A 19,786-nucleotide genomic window follows, 5' to 3' on the forward strand; every position below is an offset into this window, starting at 1 on the left:
CCTGTTAACATGGGCGCCGATCATTATAATCAAGTGAAGCTGCTACACAGACCATGGAAGCCGCGCTATTTTTATGTTGCATGTCTATTTTTCTTTCTCTACGCGCAGCTATGTGCCCTCCAACGGTTAAAAAATGACATAAAACTGTGTAAAAAGAAATACAATCTTTTTAAAAATGATTGAAATAAATTGCTCATTGTCCCAGAGGCAAAGCAAGGCAGCAGAGCATTCTTGTGAGTGTTTTTTTACATTTCACATCCAAGTAAGTCAGTCGAATCAATGTGTATCTGTGATCCTGTAGTTAAAACAATCCAGTTAATTATTTAAGTACCAATATAATTAATATAGCCTATTTCAAACCCTGCATTACCAACTGCATTATTACTTGGCAAAACTCAATGCACACAGTGAAGCTGGCAGCAACCACACGCTAGCCGGTAAAAAATCCTGCTCCGCCCAGCCTACATGACACGTCATGCCGTGCCCAATGTATTTCGGCTGTAAGGACAAAATAGGTCTTAGTCCAGTAGGTATTACATCCATATTGGACAGTTATACCCCACCATTTACATTCCGTTGCAATACAAGAAGTAGTTTGCCCAATGTGAAGGCAGAAAGTAAGGGAGTACCAAAAAATTGTTGCCATAATGGAATAAAGGGACTGGAGGTGAACCATGATGTGTTGTTGACATCACTCTTTTGAACGCTCAACCATCCATCCTGACAACCTCCCTGAAAGATTTGGTGGTGGTGCCACGCTTAGTGTATGCTTTATGTACCTACTCTATGTTTTCCGTGTATTCTTATGTCTTCTATTTATCGTATTCCAATTTATTGTAAAGCACTTTGTGATTTTTATCTGTGAAAAGTGCTATGTAAATAAACTTGACTTACTTACTTAGTGCTGGGTATCATTTGAGATTGTTTTTAACACAAGTGCCAATACAATATCCGAGATTTGGTACTGATATCAAAACAATATTTTTTTTATACCTGACTTTGAGGAATGTAAACATGTCAATCAATCAATCAATCAATCAAGCAAGCAATCAATTGAATAATCAGATATTACACAGACCTTGCAGTCCAGTTTTCAGAACATTTTTTCTTACAAGAAACTAAACTTCTTGAATACTAAATGTTGTCTAACCACAAGCAGCCTAAAGAAAGTACAAAGCTGTAAAACATTACTTTAAATTGTGCTTAAAAAATAAATATTTGTCTATTCAAATAATATATATTAACATGACCAAGAGCCTAAATAACTATCCTATTCATTTCAGTCGGGACCAAAAGGTGCTGAGGACCTCTATCCAATGGCCTTCATAGAGCTAGTCCTACTTAGCTCCATTTACTGTATGCTGGCCCCTGCAGACAGACCATGACTGGGCAGTACGTAATGGCCACTGGCCATTTAATAGGAAGCATGTCTTGCTTTAAGAGGTGGCCTCAAGAAGAATGCTTCCATTAGTTTCCCATTAGTTGAAATATTATGCAAAGGAAATTAGCGTAACTATCCAGACAGAGTATAAATGTGAGGCGTGAGCGTGGAATGTGTATTAGAGCAGGCTATAATTCAAGTGGGGAGAAAAACACCAGCCTTTAACATACTACTGAATTTTTCATTGTTATGTGGTGCATTCAGGGACTAAATCTGCAGAGAGGAAATGAGACGCAGAGGAAGGTTGTTTTTTTTTTTTTTAAGGAGAGGAAGATGCTTTATCTTCCTCCTCAGAGTGAAGCTAAAATGTCCGCCTCGCTCTACTATTTCCCTTACATATTTATTTTAGGAATTACGCTTAAAAAAATCTCACGTACCCCCTGGAGTACTACAAAGTACCCCTAGGGGTACCAGTACCCCCATTTGAGAAACACTGCTCTATACAACCCATATAGTCAATAGCCACATTTTTTGGGAAATAGCTAGAAATATACAATCATTTTAGCACTAATGAGCAATACAACCCTTTGATGCCTGGGAATTTGAAATCTGGGTGATCATCAGGTTAAACCAAACAAAATATTTTAACCAAAAAACAAACAAACAATAAGCCCTAATTGAAAGAAAAGATCCACCTCTATCTCCCCTCTGTATTGGAGCTGAGCCCTTTGAAAATGCATTCTACAATTCAACAAGACATATAACAGAAAAGCCTATTAAAGCTTTCCATCAAACTCATTATCTTTCATCTCTTTTAATTGACTTATAAAAAGCCTTTGAATCTTTCATCTTGATAACCTAAAGCTAATGAGCTTTGCAGGTGTACCATGGTGTAATCATGGAAAGTAGGTTATTAAACATTTTGGTGCAGCAGTGATTTTCTGTCAGGATGGATTAGCTTCATTTCTGGGAGAAGCTCCCTCACACAAAGGCCTCCCACAGCGCAGACTGCATTAACACACATACATACATCGATAAAGCATTGCCTGCTCCTGTGTCTGATCAAACACTTCATTACTGCAGGATATGAAACTGCACTATGACTCTACACAATGATGTGTGGGATTAAAGGCCTTTTGTGCTTTGAAATGGACTCGCTGAACTTTTAATACCACAATCGAGAGCTAAACACCAGTGCGGTATGACAATGAAAAGGTGTTTATTGCTTTTAAAACTGAAAACCCACTGTAAATTGATGTACAGTAGGTAAAAAGGTTTTCTAGTGCCGGGAATTATAGGGTCAATAACCAATCTTAAGGGCATCAATTGAAAACTATAGTCTCATTTCTAAGTGAGACCCAACTGGTTATCATTTTTGAACTTGAAAATTGAAGTGGCTGCATGCTTCTTCTTCTTTTTTAAAGCATCCACAGACATATTACATTCGGTTGAATAACTACCATTTTACCTTTTCGGTAACACTTTATAATATTGGTACATGAATTATGAATATATGCATGACTTCATGAAAAAGCATGAATTCATTCATATAGTTCATGAACTATCAGTAATGTACAAGGATTAATAGTATCTCAAGCATGACTTAATGCAGGAACAATACCTTACTGTAATAATGAATCAATTAAGGTATTTCAATCATCAAGATTTCTGATTTATGAATGATGTTTATGTCTTCTTCATAGGTAAATCTGTAGTTAAAGTGACAGGCTAAAACAAATTGTAGTGTTGTAATCATGATTACCTTAACATTACTTCTTCATTAATTAATCATGTCTGATGGCACTCTCTGTTCAACAAAGGGTTAAAAACACTGAATTGCCATTACTTTAACCTTTTTCTTTTAAATCTTTTTCTTTCTAGTGAGCTCAGAAAATAAAGACAGTGGTTCGCAAAGCTTCATTTGACCATCACTAATAGCACTTTCCTAGTCTTAACGACAAAGCGCTTTTACATAGTACAGGAACCATTCACCATTCACACACTGTGGCCACGGCTGCCGTACAAGGTGCCACCTGCTCATCAGATAAACATTCACACACATTGACACTCCTATGACGCAGCATCGGGGGCAACTTGGGGTTCAGTGTCTTGCCCAAGGACACTTCGACATGGGACTGCAGGGCCATAGGTTCATAGGCCATAGATTAGTTGAGTTTTGCAGACAAAAGGTGACTTTGTGCCAGCTACAGGGCACCGCGAGGTAACGGGTGCGTGGCAGTTGAGTTTGGCCAAGAAAAAGTGAGCTTCATGAGGCGACGACAGTTAACTTTAGGCAACAAAACGACTTGTTAAGATTAGAAAAAAAGTTTGTGGTTTGAATTAAAACACTCCTGGGACACAAACACACATTTCAAGGTTGAAAGGTTTTAAGATTATTTTTTGGGGCTTTTCCCTTAATTGTAGTGACAGTGGATAGATGTGGATGTGAAAGGGGGAGAGAGATGGGGGATGACACACAGCAAAGGGCCGCAGGTCTGATTCGAAACCGGGCCGCTGCAGGACTCCGCAAACATGATGCGAGCACTCTTACTGGGTGAGCGAGAGGTCGCCCTGTGAAAGCCCTGTGTTTTATGACCCAGCCATCCACCCCAACCTCTTCCATATGCAGACCATTATTGTAGCTATATCTACATGTTCATGAGAACAGCCTGATTCCAAAAATATAAAATTACTCACAGTGCACCTGGAATCTGTTTTCCACAAGTTTCTATTTAAACCCTCAAATGAGATTTAGCAGGTTTTGATCTTTGTATTTTGGAACTGACAAAACTAGTACCACATGAAAAGATGGAAGGGTGTGGTCACTCAGCTGTTACAAGTCGGATGAATATGCAGATGCAGGTGTGATGAGACTGGTCTCTGACAGGTCGACTGGATGGTCGCATCCTATTTATATTCTGTTAATGATTGTAGGATCAGGCTGCCGTGTCGGTGCATCTCATCGGCTTATTCTGCCAGACAGGATTTGCAGATGTTGATACGAGGTCTGCCTGTGGTGCTGTTCTGCACTGCACTGTGTGAATTAACTAAAGACAGAAAACCATACCCCTCGCCTACACACCGCTCTCTTCTGTTTCCCAAGCCAGGGCACTGCCAGAGGAAATATTATGAGAAGGAAATCCCTTCTGAGGGCATCCATTGGTCAAATTCATATTCCGTGAGCTTAGACGGTAAGGACTGGGTTGGAAACAGATCAGACATCACAATTTACAACAAGATGAAAGGAAATGCCACCCCCCTGGTGGAACTGATGCTAAATCTAACATTGTAATTCACTCGGAATTGGAATTTGAGCTAGATAGTAGTAATGTCCAAATGAAGCTTTATGAAGTGTTTTCATGATTGTCTGAACGCCATAGATAGCACACTAGTCTGGACCAACGGAATTACATTTCCAAGATAATTGCCTGATACCCTGATGTCCCTCACCTTCACTCTCTGTGTGTTGCCATTAACAACAACAAACTTGTTGACTTGAAACTTGAAAAAAGTTTGCATTGTGCAACAAGGCAGGACTGCTTGGTTCTTTAGGGGAATGATTAAGATTTACAAAGAATACATTAATGGGGCACCCAGATAGCTCAGTTGGTAGAGCAGGCGCTCATGTACAGAGGTTTACTCCTCGACGCAGCTAGCCCGGGTTCGACTCTGACCTGCGGCCCTTTGCTGCATATTGTTCCCCCTCTCTCTCCCCTTTCATGTCTTCAGCTGTCCTATCACAATAAAGGCCTAAAATGGCCAAAGAGTAATAAAAAAACAAAGAATACGTTTATGTCATTTAGTCTCTAACTGGGACGTTTTGAGACCGATTGGTGGGATTGCTGTGGACGAAGTACACATGTTGATACAACGCTACGCTACAGCGCTGTGGAGATAGGTCTGGCAATGCGAGACTTAAAGCACACTGAATTGCCATTCCTTAAACGAAGAGACAAACAAATACAAACTAATCGTTCGTGAAGCTTCATTTGGACATCACTACTACATAGCTCAAATGTAAAATGAGTAAATTAGCTGTAAATGTCAGCGTAGTGAGAACAAAAGGTCATTACCATTCATCTCCGTCCCAGCAGAGCGTCCATTGAGACTAGTTACAGTGACAATGGTGTTTCAGGAACTGATCTCAGAGGGGTTTTCCTGCACTGGAGCTGGCTGGTACTCTATTAAGCCATTTGAGCTGAACATCTAATTCCAACTTCACTTGATTCCCTCAAGTGTGTAGTGTGTGGTGGAGCACAGTGATGTATTTGTTTGTGCATGTACATTAATGAGCACTTGCTTGTGTGTGTCTGTCACTGCCGTAGGTGTGTTTCATTAAAGTCTCTTTACACACTTACTGTTTAGCCACCAGAGAGGAGATAAGAAAAAAAAGAAGTTGATAACAATGTTGTCTAAGTTTCCTTCAGGCAACTTCACACTTTTATGTTATCATTTGAAAAACGCCGTTTTGGGACAAAAATTATCTCCACACTAGCTTTGTAACAGAACTAATCTCTGTCCATATTAAAAGGTCTGACAACGCATATCACATGACCATTCGCATAAGCAGAGTGCCTGACGTTATCATGGATGTATAAGGTGAAAATATATAAGGTGAAAATACAGAATATACTTTGGAGAAATAATAATGGTGAAAAGAAAGACCAGGGATTTATTTGCTTGGACCAACAACAAGGTGGAACTGTTACTAAAAGGTATGTAAGCATACCTAAGCGATAAGACTGACTTAAGTGTGTCGTCGCTTCCAAAGGTCTCTCTTTCTGCCTGTCCAGACTACAAAGCAACCCCGGAGTTTTCAAACTTAAACAGAGTCAGCAGTGTTTCCAAATGTCTCCGTTTTAGGGGCTTGGAAACTCCAGAGTAGTGTGGATGCGAGGCATAAACATAGCAAAAGATATTAGTTTTTAAACCATGATGTAGTAGATGTACATGTAGCTTCAGTCATTACCTCATCGTGTTCAGAACTATTAGTCTAATGAGCAACAGCAATTAGGGCAGCCCTACCTTATTGGTGAAGGTGTTGGGACTGTATGCCGTCTGAAAGGAAAACCTGCAGACAGGGCTGAAAATGATATACAGTTTAAATAAAGAGTATATACTGTACATATGTGTATATATAAGTTTAATATAAAAATACAGTACCACAATGGAAATATGGAACCCCTGTTACCACTAAACCTCTATTGTATTGCCACCAATATTGAAAACTTTCAAGGCCTACCCATGCTCTAACAGTTTGCACATAGGTGACTGTGCATAGAGATCATTTGGAGATATGACGTGGCTGTTTCTTTTATAATAGTACACATTTTGAGCATGAGTAACTTTGACAACAATAAAAGCAGTCAGTCATGTGGAAAATGTGTAATATAATAATCTGCTTTCTTTACAAGAGAGAGAGATGAAAAGACTTATATCAATCTTATATCTCTGTGTTATGTACGGAGCTGGAGTCCAAAGTAGTGAAACCATGTGAAAACACTAGTATGGTGCTAACTGCGGGTTGCTTGTTATAGCCTGCATGCCTGACTGTGTGACTTTTGTTTTTGTGTGACAGAGTGTGTCTGTGCTGAAGGTGTGCTGTCATTTTGTGTTCACCAGGTCATCTTTTTCTGTTGGTGTGGGGGTGAGAGACGTGGAGGCTGTGATTAGCGGGCTCAGCCCGTGAGTGAACCTATGGCAGAGAGACAGCACAGTGCAGGTAAGACCTGCCAGACACAGAGAGAGAGAGACAAACAATCTGTGCCCAACTGTAATACAACAAAACAACACAAACTGCATAAGGACGGACCTGGGGAGGAAGCCTTCTGTTGCAGATCATAGTCCAACATGACTATCTATCTGAAACCTGCCCAGCAGCCCTGAAAGACTGCGATCCATTACAACCGATATATAAGAGTGGTTGATACAATGAACAACACACAGACTGTGTTACTATATACTGACTAGTGCACTAGCTGTTCAAAACATGCCTGTTCGGAACAGGTCGATTGCTTTCCTGTAGTATTGGGCTCCAAACAGCTATATATTTCTTATGATGTTTAAAACATTAATATTTATTCTAACACTTTGTACTGCGAAATAACTTACAAAAGGCCCCAAAGCACTTGTGTACTTCTACTTCAGAGGAAAACATTGGACTACTACAGTACATTCACCTGACGGAGAAATGCTACTGATTACATTGCAGATTCAGATTTTACTCACAAAATATAACAATTAAATAAGATTCCTTTTTGTGTCCGGGTTAGGTCAGTTGGTGGAGCGGGTGTAGAGGTTTACTCCTCGACGCAGTGGCTGCGGGTTCTGACCTGCGGCCTTTTGCTGCATGTCATTTCCCCTCTCTCTTCCCATTTCATGTCTTCATCTGTCCTGTGAAAATAAAAGCCGAAAATGCCAAAAAAAAAATAATCTAAAAAAAAAAAAATAAAAAAATTAAGATGCCTATTTATTCATTAAACTATCCAGCAATAAATTAGAGTTGAAAGCGCCACCTTGAACAGACGTTAAGTGAATTTACTGTAAGTTAATTTTGCTGTTAATGCCTCTTTTTTCACTTAACGTAAAAATTTGAATGCAGGACTTGTACTGCGCTGTATTTATAGTTTTACTATTTATAATGCATAATAGGGTGTTTTGGGGAAAAAATTTAATTGTGATTTTTCTGCCAGATATTGGCGATTACGATTCGATTTTTCTTAAAAGTTTAGCTAAAGTTCGATATTCACTATGTAACAGATAAAACATGTCATGGCGCATTATAACTCGAGACACCATCAAAACTGCTCTATATTCTTATGCAAGGATGAGAACATAGACATGGATTGCCAGCCATAAGTGTTTTTCTTTTCGGTCAAACACGGAGCATTTATCACAATAGCAAAAGTTATAATAAAAAAACAATTCCAGTAAAAAATATTGGTACTTTCCTGTAAAATGAAATTTCTGATATGCCTCAGTTCAATAGAGCATCTACGCATTTCACCTTCTACCATCAGGTTAAATAAAGTAATAAAAAATTAATGAAAAATCCACTGAAAATAGGACATGTTGGATATCTGTGATATGTAACATTATTTCAGCATTTATCTTATGATCAACAGTAAATATAATAATGAAAAGAGGAATAAAATATGTTAAACCAAACATGCAACTAAATATCGCACATTCGATTAATTGCGGTCTTCACGATTAGCTAATCACATTTATTCAAATCTCGAATTCGATTTGAAAAAGATTAATCTTTCAGCCCTAGTTAATAGTTCACGTGAACCGGACCGAGTACAGAGATGGACTCAGCCAGCACTGGCAATGTGAATGTGAGCTCTCTTTGCCTGGTTAGGCTCACAGATGGTGAATTTACAGCTCACAGCAACTTAATAAGGTATAGTGTCTGGCTTTTGTTTGATATCTAGTGTCGGCAAAAAAAAAGCCTTAGCAACTCAAACAAACTCTTAGCAAGTGAATTTAGGATGGGTTTTTATTGTGAAGGCTAGACAATTTAAACTGGGCTTTTATTGCGAAGGGTACACAGAATAAGTAAAGCCAGCATTATGCCACATGTTTTTTTTTATAATCGCTGGTTCAAGTCCCCGTACAAACCAAATATAGAGTGTGAACTAACAGTGCCATTCATAGAGTAATGAGTCCGTTACCTTCCGCTTCCTTTGTGTTGGCATTTTAAACTCCGGTGGATTTGTGAGGACTATGGTTAAGTGCTCCTCAGATCTCTGCAGGGTAAATCCAGACAGCTAGCTAGACTATCTGTCCAATCTGAGTTTTCTGTTGCAAAACAACCTTTGAACGTACACATGTTCCACCAAAACAAGTTCCTTCAAGAGGATATTTTGAAGAGGCAATGCTGAATGAATGCTGTGTGGACTCGCCAGACCCTCCTCTGCAGCGCTGTGGAGGAAGATCTGGCAATGCGACACTATTAATATTCTGACATATCAGCTTGTTCTTGCTCCTATACATACACTGACCATAAACCAGAATTGTTATATAGATAAATTGAAAAAAACATGTCAGTGTTCTCTGGTGGAAAAAACTTTGTGATAGAGACATTGTTTCTGAATTAAATTGAACATGACATATCAGCTGATTTATACTAATAGTATATTTAATAATCTAAAATCATCATCAATGTATCAGCCAGGCTCTAAATCTTAGGGCCTGAGTATGCTTCTAACTAAGTGCTTGGCAGATCCTCTAACATGACTAAAATGTGTGGTTTGTTCTGAGGGTTGTGGAAAACCCAAAACAGAATAGGTATTAACCACTGAGGAGCATGAACGTGCTCAGGAAACATTATGGTAACCTGCATATTGGAATATTTGTTTTGTATATGTTCAAATTTTAGAATGACGTTGGAAAGATCTGCAGTAGTGGGACGATTGAGTACACACTAATCCAGATCTAATGCTCGATATTGCCTGAAGTTTATAGATGTTATCTGTTTTGTGATTGATTTATGTTATGTGACTGATCTGATTTTATTAATATAATGGTTGTGAATCAGACAGTCCGCTATAATCCTTTTTTTGATGGCACACCATTTTGGACCAAGCCTGCTGAGCAGGGATTGACCCTTGGTGCACTCCTTCTGATTGGCACAGCTGACCACAGGATAGATGTTAGAGATACATTAATTCTGACTGCAGCCTTTTTGGGATTGACATATCCAAAACGCTGCAGTAAAAAGACTGTGAGGAAAAGGGGAAGTAGTAATTTAGGCTTATTCAGAGCAGTAGGAAAATACACTGCAGGCTGCAGCTTTTTTACTTTATATAAATCAATGTTTGCAACAAGCCAGTCAGAGGCTGGATTACTTTCTCAATATCATCAAGCAGTTCTCCTGAGATATTGAGCTATACTTGCATATGTTTTCATTTCCATCCAAATACACCATGGCCCTCATTTATGAAACGTGCGTACGACCTAAAACAGGTGTAGGACGGGCGTACGCCGATTCCTACGCAAAGCAAGGCATTTATCAATTTGAACGTGAGCGTAGGCTGCGATAAAATCTCACGTCTGGTCTGAACTCGTGTACGCAAGTTTTCGAGTCAGTGTGCACTTGTAGTGCAGCATATAATCAGTTTAACAGGAGAAGGAGAAGTCATCAGTTGATCACTTATCAGCAATGGCAGATCTGGCTCTTATAGAGGACCTCTATGCGCCAGTAACAGTGCACACGTACGCGCACGGGCCACGGTGGAGCACTCCATCGGATTGATTAACGGCAGATGGCTCTGTCTTGCATTAGCGGGGGGGACCCTGCTATACACGGCAGAAAAAGTGACCCGATGCCCAGAGAGCAGTGTCTAGCACAGCCCCAACTGGGGGCTATACGAAGGAGACAGGATATTATTCCTCGCTTTTAAAAGGTATAGTGTTATGTTTGGCAATGATATTCAATACAGGAAACATGACGATGCACAACATTTTTATTTATTCTTCAGGTTTTCGTTTCTCTTTTAAAGTACCGTTAATGGCCACAAGTGAATGATTTATTTCTGCCATTGACATATTTCGGCTTGTTTTTCCAGCCCCTCTGCTGTCAGGAGACAGGGTCGGGGTGGTGGTCCAGCACGGGGGGGCGGAGGACATGCACGCGCTCTCCCTTACAGCTGTTGCCTGGTTCTGACTCATGAAAAAAACACGAGTAAAATAAAAGACACTGCATAAACTCCGCTACTGTGTGTTTATTTAAATATAGGTACACCATGTAGGCCTAAGAGATTGCAATATAAGCCTGTATATTACTATTAGGACCAGGGGCGATTCTAGGGTCAGAGCTTTAGGGGTGTTGAGCACCCAATGAGCCCCACTGCCACCACCCACCCTTTTTTCACACAAAAAACAAAAATATGTCTATTGAAAAATAACTATCATTTTAACATTGGTTCAACTAACTCCAACATCCAGATTGTTTTTCTTTTTTTTGAGACCTTTTCAGAGCACCAGCTTAATTGTGAGAGTTCACACAGACAGCCCCCTGTAACAAACACAAAACCTTCTTCACTCAGCTGGTTTTCCTGACCGTTAGCTCCATGTGCCGAGAGAGAGAGAGAGAGAGAGAGAGAGAGAGACAGATAGACAGAAAGAGAAAGAGAAAGAGAAAGAGAAAGAGAGAGACACAGACAGAAAGAGAAAGAGAGAGACAGAGAGAGAGAGAGAGAGAGAGAGAGAGAGAGAGAGAGAGAGACAGATAGACAGAAAGAGAAAGAGAGAGACAGAGACAGAGACAGAAAGAGAAAGAGAGAGACAGAGAGAGAGAGAGAGAGAGAGAGAGAGAGAGCGTGAGAGATGCTATGAGTTCAGGAGTTAAGCCTGGTTCAGGTTAAATCCTCTGTGTGTGAGGAATGAATAAATACAGCAAAAGAAAAACATTAAACTTTCTTTTATTGTCTAGTTTGATAGTCAGCCACAACTGAACAATAACAGATATAAATCTAGGAATGAATAACAATTCATTTAAAAAGCCACAGTGAGTGTTTTCACACATAGGCCTACTGGTAGTATACAGTGATATGTTTGTTTTTTCACTCTGGTCCAAACGCCAGGGCCAGAGTGATAGAGATGTTTCCATGACGACTGACCAGAAAAGACGCACGTGATGTGCGTTGCTATGGTACTGATAAACAAACCTGCTAATGCTAATTGGTTAGCTAGCAACAGACACCGAACTATTGACATTATACCGCTATATCACATTTAACCGACGTGACATGTCAACGTCCTGGGCAACTTTTCTCCATGCAGCAGCCTTTCTGTTTATATCTGTATAAGAGCGGTCATAGAGAATCGTACATTCAGACACTTATGCCAGTGTGAAGGCGGCGTTATTATAGGTGTACACGTGATTCAGGTACTCACCGATATGGTTTGTGAGACACAGCTTTGGAGCAACTTAATTGATTCACAACACTACATAACGGGTTCTCACTCTGCGTGTGTTTCACGCTGGATGACGGTCGTGCTGAGCGGTGCAGGTACAGAGGAGAAGTAGAAGAAGAGAAGAGGATGATACCATTTGCTAAGCGGGGATGTTTTCATTTTCATCCTTAACACATACATTTTAAACCACAAACTACGGAGTATGTTTTGGACATTATTTAACCTTGTCAAAGACGAACAAAAATGTTAGAATAACAACATTTCTTACTCCAAGTTTTAGGGGTGCTGAGCTTCTTTTTAGGGGTGCTGAAGCACCCCTAAAAAGGGGCTAGCCTCGCCCTTGATTAGGACTATAGTATACATATATCAAGGATGTATAAATAAATTGAACTTCAGCTGGAGTCTGATTTACTACGGAAACACTGTTGACTGCATCAGTGATCTCTTTCCAGTCCGCATTCTTTCTACAGCCTTTAATACCAGTTTTCAGGCTGCCAAATAGTACACACGTTAGTGCAAATGAACCTGAGATATCAGGGTTTCAATCTCCACCTCTGAAAAGTGCCGCTTTTCAGCCGGATTACATCTCGCCATGTCGTAAATTGTAGGGGCGAGGCCTCAAAACCGAGAATATATTGGGGCATGATATTTAAATTACGATCGTTTCCAGCCGCTGTATTTATCAATGTACGACCATTCTTACGCTCTGATTGGTGTGATACGAACGTTTCATGAGTCACACGTGAAGCCTGTCGTAAGATGATTTCTGCGCTCATATCTGCGCTGGTTTCTACATTAGGTTGATAAATGAGGGCCCATGTGTGTATTCTTGTCGCTAGGGATGTCCAAATGAAGCTTCGTGCTTGACTTTAAAGGCATTGGCAGCAGATGCCTCTCTCATCCACAGAGGACAGTCATGCATCACCTTCCAGCAGTCAAACAGCAAATCATTCGGTAGCAACCAGGTAGGAAAGAGCAGCACAGTCAAATAAAAGAGCCAATAGAAGAGTGCTGAATGCACCACACATCACTGGAGTTTTCTTTTTAAAGATCACAGAGCACAAATTACTTTATTTGTGAATATGCGTGGGATTTCTGTGGTTCTTTTTGTGTGGAGATGTATTGTAGTGTCAATCACTGAACAATTTTCCGGAAATATCTTATTGTGATTTGTCTGACCAATATTACAACTGCAATTCAAATGTGATTAGTTTTGAAACAAAAAATCATGTCTTTCTTGATTCTTTTTAAATATTTTTTAAAAAACTTCCCTGGGTGTTTTGGATGTTGTCTTTTCTGAATATAATTTCAAGGAGAACCACTTAAACAGCTAATATATGGGGCCAAGGAGCACTCGACAAGCCTCATTTTAAAGGGCAACTATTACATTACATTACATGTCATTTAGCTGACGCTTTTATCCAAAGCAACTTCCAATTAAGTGCTTTCAACCCTGAAGGTGCAAACTCCAGACAACAAGTTGTAAGTGCAAGTACATTAGATTTAAATAAGCAAAACTACAAAGAGCCATATGAAAGTGCAGCTTCAAGAAATGTATATACTTTTTGTGTTTTTAGCCTTCGGCGGAAGATGCATAGGCTTTCGGCCATCCTGATGTCGATAGGGAGCTCATTCCACCATTTAGGAGCCAGGACAGCAAACAGTCGGGATTTCGTTGAGTGATTAGTTGTCCCTCGCTGTGAGGGGGTAGCAAGCAGGTTGGCTGATGCAGAGTGGAGTGGGATATAGGGTTTGACCATGTCCTGGATGTATGCTGGGGCTGATCCGTTGGCCGAAATTACAGCTATGTCGCGTTAGCATGTAGCTACTTAATACTTAGCAGTATGCTAACATTAGATTGTAGTGGACGAAGCAGCACTTTCTACCGTCAAAAATCACAAATAAAGGCTTTTAAACCAAATACTACTAACAGAAAATGTTTCAGGAGAAATGTGACCCGGAATTGGGGAGAATTTAACAACACTGGCAGCCAAAGTGACAGTGTTTACTGCCGTTGGCATGTAGTTACATGGGACAATGTTAACACAGCAGTGGCTTAAAAAAACAACACTCCAGTCCTGCCTACTTGGAGCAGATGACCAATCAAAGAAGGCCGGCTTGTGTAAGACTTAGCCGAAAGTAGAAAAAACTGTTGAAACCAGCATGTTCAGAATAGTTGGAAATCTGAACGTTTTTGATCACAGGGATTTGTCTAAAATACGTATACCTCATTATTTTGTTTGGCCACCAAACAGGTCTTTTTTTTTTAAGCCCTACTGTTGTTCCTGTGAAGTTTTAAAAATCCAACTGGGAGGGTTCAGGGCAGAGTTGTGCATTTTCTCTCTTGGGGCAATGAAATGTCCTACAGACAGGATTTCATGCATTTCTTCAGTCACATTCTTTCTGCCTTTCCTCTTATCCCTAAAGAGCCTGAGCAGCAATTGCAGCTGAGTGGATCAATCTGAGAATTGCCCATGAAATTTAGAGCGTACCCAGGCTGAAATCCTTCTGATTATGTTTCACGCATAATAAGGAGGATTTTAACGCACCACGCTGAGTGTACACAATCTCTGGCACACCATCCAAGTACTGAGTTGCACCCTGTAATGAACTCCACTGGCTGGAGGCTTCAAAAGTCTCAAATTACCTTTCAGTTCATTTACATCTTTCACTTATGACTGATGCAAATGAGACGCTGAAATTCATGAAGGATTGAGTTTTCTTTAGTACTTCTTCACTCGGAACATTTCATTTACAGTTCAACGTTAATATGTGTTAATATTTAGCTGCCATATTTTTCAGTTTGCCAAATTATTGGGCTAATTTTACTGAATATAATGACACTTATATGACTGATTGAACTGTTCAATACATTGTAGCTTCTCACGGAAGGATTCTTTCTAATTAAAATCTTCATTTAACAAAGCAGATCTCAAATGGTGGCAGTCGTGTTTCACCAATCATTGTCCCTTGCAAATTGCAGAAACATTTGCAATCCTACAGGGCGCTTGCATTCACATATGTGGGATTCAAGTATGCTTTTGTTTTGATTGATGAAACTTGTCAAAATTAAAGAGGAAATAATCCTATGTTGCAAATCACAGCAATCCTTGCCTGCTGTGTACAAAACTCAGTCACCTATTCTGCAGTTTTTCTTCACATTCACATGTTGGTTTCTTTTTACACTCATGAGACAATCAAAAGGGAAATTTGACACTTTACATTCACAGATTTAACTGAGTTTGAGTTTGAATACAAGAGTGTGTATCTAGATTGTGGAATGATTCCTGATATTTTTATTGAAGCTCTGCAGCTGTGCCTGCTTAATGGATTGAAAGATTGTAGATCTTTATATCAAACAATAAAGTATTTTGACCAATATCAAAGTGCTTGTTTCTTAGACTGGGTTGTTGTTTTGCATAGACTTTTCTCATGTCAATAAATATTCAGTGGCCATGCTGAATACATGTCAGCCTCAGTAGAATAATATTGACTTTTCTATCAGCATTCAAAAACTGCTGCTTTCTATGACCTGCTTTATATTAAGCTGGCTTGTCACCCTTCATACCTATTCAAGAGCAAGACGAGTGACAAGCAAATTTCAGCAACATGGACTCCTACTGCTTAGTTTGATGCAAGGCTTGGTTCACTGATAAGCTGATTTAGTTTGTCAGGTGGTATTACGGCTGTCAGCCTTCATGCTGCAGAGGGGCTGCAGCAATCTCAGCTCTCGCTCTCGGTGTTTGCTCCAGGGTGGAGCAAACCCTGCTCAGGCCCAAAAGGCAGAGGACCACATGTGGCACAGGGGTCAGAGGTGAGGGAGATACTTCTCTTACTCATCAGGCAACTCAAGTAGTGCTCAGGACAGAGAGTGAGAGACAGGGAAGACAGCAGAGCTACAGTATGTGGAGACTTTCACGGTTACCAGTAAGAAATGGGAAAGTGTAATTAAATTCATTTTGACTATATTTTGGGAGGCAGTAGCTCAGGCCGTAGGGACTAGGGTTGGGAACTGAAGGGTTGCTGGTTTAAGTCCCCGTATAGACAGAAGTACGTAGTGTGGACTCGTAGCTGGAGAGGTGCCAGTTCACCTCCTGGGCACTACCAAGGTGCTCTTGAGCAAGGCACTGAACACCCCCCCCCCAAACTGCATGGGGTGCCTGTCCAGCCCCCTCACTCTGAAATCTCTCCATTTTGTGCATGTATAGGACCTGAGCATGGGTGTGTATTTCAGTGTGTGTGTGTGTGTGTGTGTGTGTGTGTGTGTGTGTGTGTGTGTGTGTGTGTGTGTGTGTGTGTGTGTTGTGTGGTCTAACAACAGAGTGAAGTAATTTCCCCACTGGGGATCAATAAAAAGTATAAATAAAAAAATGAATTCAATTTAACTTTTGTTCCATTCAGTTGTTAATTAGCCCAGTCAGCAGACCTATGTGAGAATGTGAGAACTTTCCCTTTAACCAGATGAAAAATTAGAATGTTTTAATGAATGCATAAATTTACTTTACTGTAAACAAATACAATAGAATGTTTTTCTCCTTTACTGTCAGATGTCCCTCTTAATTTGTCCACCCCCTGTAAACTACAAGTGAGTCAGTGGAGGCATGTGAAGATTATCTCTGTTACCAGATAAGAAAACTAATGTTTCAATTAATAAATGAATTTGATTAATGTGCAGGACTGCCATACTGCAGTCAAACAATACAATAACATGTTTTGTTTTTGCTACATTCTACTGTCAGGTTTTCCTGTTAATTTGTCCACCCCCCTGGGTAATACAAAAGAAAGGGGTGTGAAGACTATTTCTGTTACCAGAAAGGAAATCTAAGCTTTTATTTTGGAAATGAATTTGCTCAACAGACAAGAATGCTTTCCTGCAATCAAATACAATACAATATCTGTTTTTTGCTCCATTCCACTTTGTTCCTGTTAATCTGTTAGTGGCCCCTGCATACTGAATATTCTCATACCAGACACGTATTTCTATTTTTCAGCAGATATTAAAGCTTTAGTGCGTAACTTTTTTTATATTAATGAACGTCTGTTACATTCAAGCCATTGCCAAATGAGTTGCTTCAAAGCTAATTAAGACCATCAGCTCCACACAACTCCCTCTGTATTTCTCAGTATGGCTGTGTTCAGAAGATTGTGTCGTCCAGTGACTTTCGCGCACAGAAACTCGAGTGAAGATAATTACCTCTTCTGAAGAGTCCATGTTTTTTTTTAATCCTCCGTGTCCTCCTTGGCTACTAGCAACTGCGTGGAGGAGGGGTGGGTATGGTGCGTGATCACAGAAGGCTTTGGACGCGCCGACAGTTTTGTTGTCATTACTTAGATTTCCTCATGGGGGTGACAGAAACTACGCACTATAGCTTTAAGTGTTAAAACTATAAATTGGGCAAAATTGCACAGTATGAGTAAATTCAAAGAACTTAATGTCTCTCTAATGGGCTAACAGAGGGCTTCCTCCCCTCCAAAAAATGTCTGCTCAACATTCTCTGATAAGACTGTAAAATGTTTTATAGCCTTGGCTCCTACTCTCCCCACTGAATCTTCCTGTACTCTCTGACATCCACTTCCTCTACTCACTCTAATTTGCTCTCATTAGAAAAAATAAGCCTGCACTTTTACCTCGTTTTCAAGTCTTTCTGTTACATGTCTTTTTAAGGGGCCAAAGTATTACATTTGTTGCATCTTTTCTTAGACTTTTACTATGACTATCTTTTTTGCTTTTAATGTGGCTGACGTATGCATTGAAATGTGTTTTACCTTTTTATAAATAGCATATAGTGCTTAATATGGTGATATCTAATGAATGCCAGTTTGTGGATGCAAAATACATATATATACTTACACCTATAGCCTAAGTGCTTAGAATAACCAAGACCTGTTGCAACAACCATTTATTATGACTAAGGGACAGAATGACAATTACTGGGGTCGGGAGGAGGGCTGAATCATATATTTCATTCTATAAAAAAGGATTTCTTTATATAAAAAGGGGATTTTATGTTTGACCATACCCTTTCAATAAAAAATAAAATAAAATAAAATAATACAATACCCTTCCCCAAGATCTCAGAACAAACACAAACCTTTTGTCTGAATGGTAACAAGGACAATAGGTTAATTTCCTGAACTATGAAAGTTATAGTCCAGTTTGCACTGCTATGATGGATGCAAACACGCTATTTCTTAGCTGCAGATTTTTATTATTTGCATTTTGACACCAAAATGATATGTGTAAAGCAAGCTCTCAGTGTTTTGGTAACAATTTGGCTAACTGTGAAAGAACATTTCAAACTGTATACAGCCACAGTCAACATGTTTCATTTCACTGATCAGAAGACAACTGGGAACGTGTGATGTGGAACGTGCATCATATTAAAAGAAAACTCAACTGCATTTCAGCTGAAAAAATACATCTGTGTAAGATCCTTCAGTCAGTGTGCTGTGTTGAGGACGAAAAGAAGAGGATATTAATATCAGTGTTAGCATCAGATTGAGGTACTCTGTCAAGGTTAATTGGTACCACTTCTGAGGCTAGAAACACAAATGGCTCTCTTCATCGTCCATTGCAAAAAATGCCTATTATCAAATGCGTTCACCAACAGCCTGTTACAAGAGACCATCATTTGTCCTCTTGTTGAGTTCCTGTTTTCAGTGGACTGCTCTTTTTGCATTGCAAAATGCAGGATACTTACTTGTATCCTCTTAAATTGAAATGTGCAAACAGTTCAATAGCATCTCACACTTAAAGGTACAATATGTAATACTGACAGCTAGTGTTTAAGATAGTTACTGCAGCACAAATTCAAAATACTGGAGAGAGTTGTCTCCCCCGCCCCCTCCTCTCCAGACTCAAAGTTCACGGAGGTTGCCAGGCTAAGACCGCAGCATCCACAACAATGTTGCTAGACGCTTCTTTCACATAGCCAGACATTACTTCACAGCACAGCAGAGTAGCTAACGTTAGATGCTGGCTATATTGACAGTCATAAAAGCCTGTGCTCACGCGGAGCTCTGTACCCAACTGACAGGCACACTTTTTTGGCTTAGAAATACGGTAGGAACCGCTAAAAACACAACAACCTTGCCGTCCTCTCCACTCAACGGACAGACACACTTCCTCTGCTTAGAATTAAAGTGAGAACCGCTAGAAATAACTACCTTGCCATCCTCTCCACCCGACTGAACACACTTTATTGGCTTAGAATTATGGCAACAATCGCTAAACACACTGCAAACTCACTGTCCTCTCTTCCCAATTTACAGCCCCACCTCTCTTTGCTTAAAATAACTCACCGTTGTCGGCTACAGCCGCTATACAGGCTACACGTTGTAAACAGTCGTGGCCCGCTTGCCTGGTCCTCCGGTAACGTTAGCAGTTAGCAGGGTTAGCAGGGTTAGCATGGCAGCGTTAGCCAGGACCAGTCGGGATCACTTTATGCCTGTGTCTCAATTGTTTTTGCAAGTAACCAACTC

The 19,786-nt window shown here is 40.0% G+C and overlaps 1 protein-coding gene across 2 annotated transcripts in view; it reads left to right on the top strand.

Annotated features, from left to right (window-relative positions):
* Positions 1-19,786, top strand: part of lrfn2b (leucine rich repeat and fibronectin type III domain containing 2b) — a 205,748-nt gene that overhangs the window by 105,691 nt on the left and 80,271 nt on the right. The window contains exon 4 of one of the 2 annotated variants that reach the window (XM_031304575.2): positions 7,004-7,103. The exons of the other annotated variant lie outside the window; for it this stretch is intronic. The gene's annotated coding sequence lies outside the window, so the exon portion shown is untranslated. The remainder of the gene's footprint in view (positions 1-7,003; positions 7,104-19,786) is intronic. 2 annotated transcript variants of the gene reach the window in all.

Source organism: Sander lucioperca, chromosome 19 (assembly GCF_008315115.2).
Source record: "Sander lucioperca isolate FBNREF2018 chromosome 19, SLUC_FBN_1.2, whole genome shotgun sequence".
Taxonomy (NCBI): Eukaryota; Metazoa; Chordata; class Actinopteri; order Perciformes; family Percidae; genus Sander; species Sander lucioperca.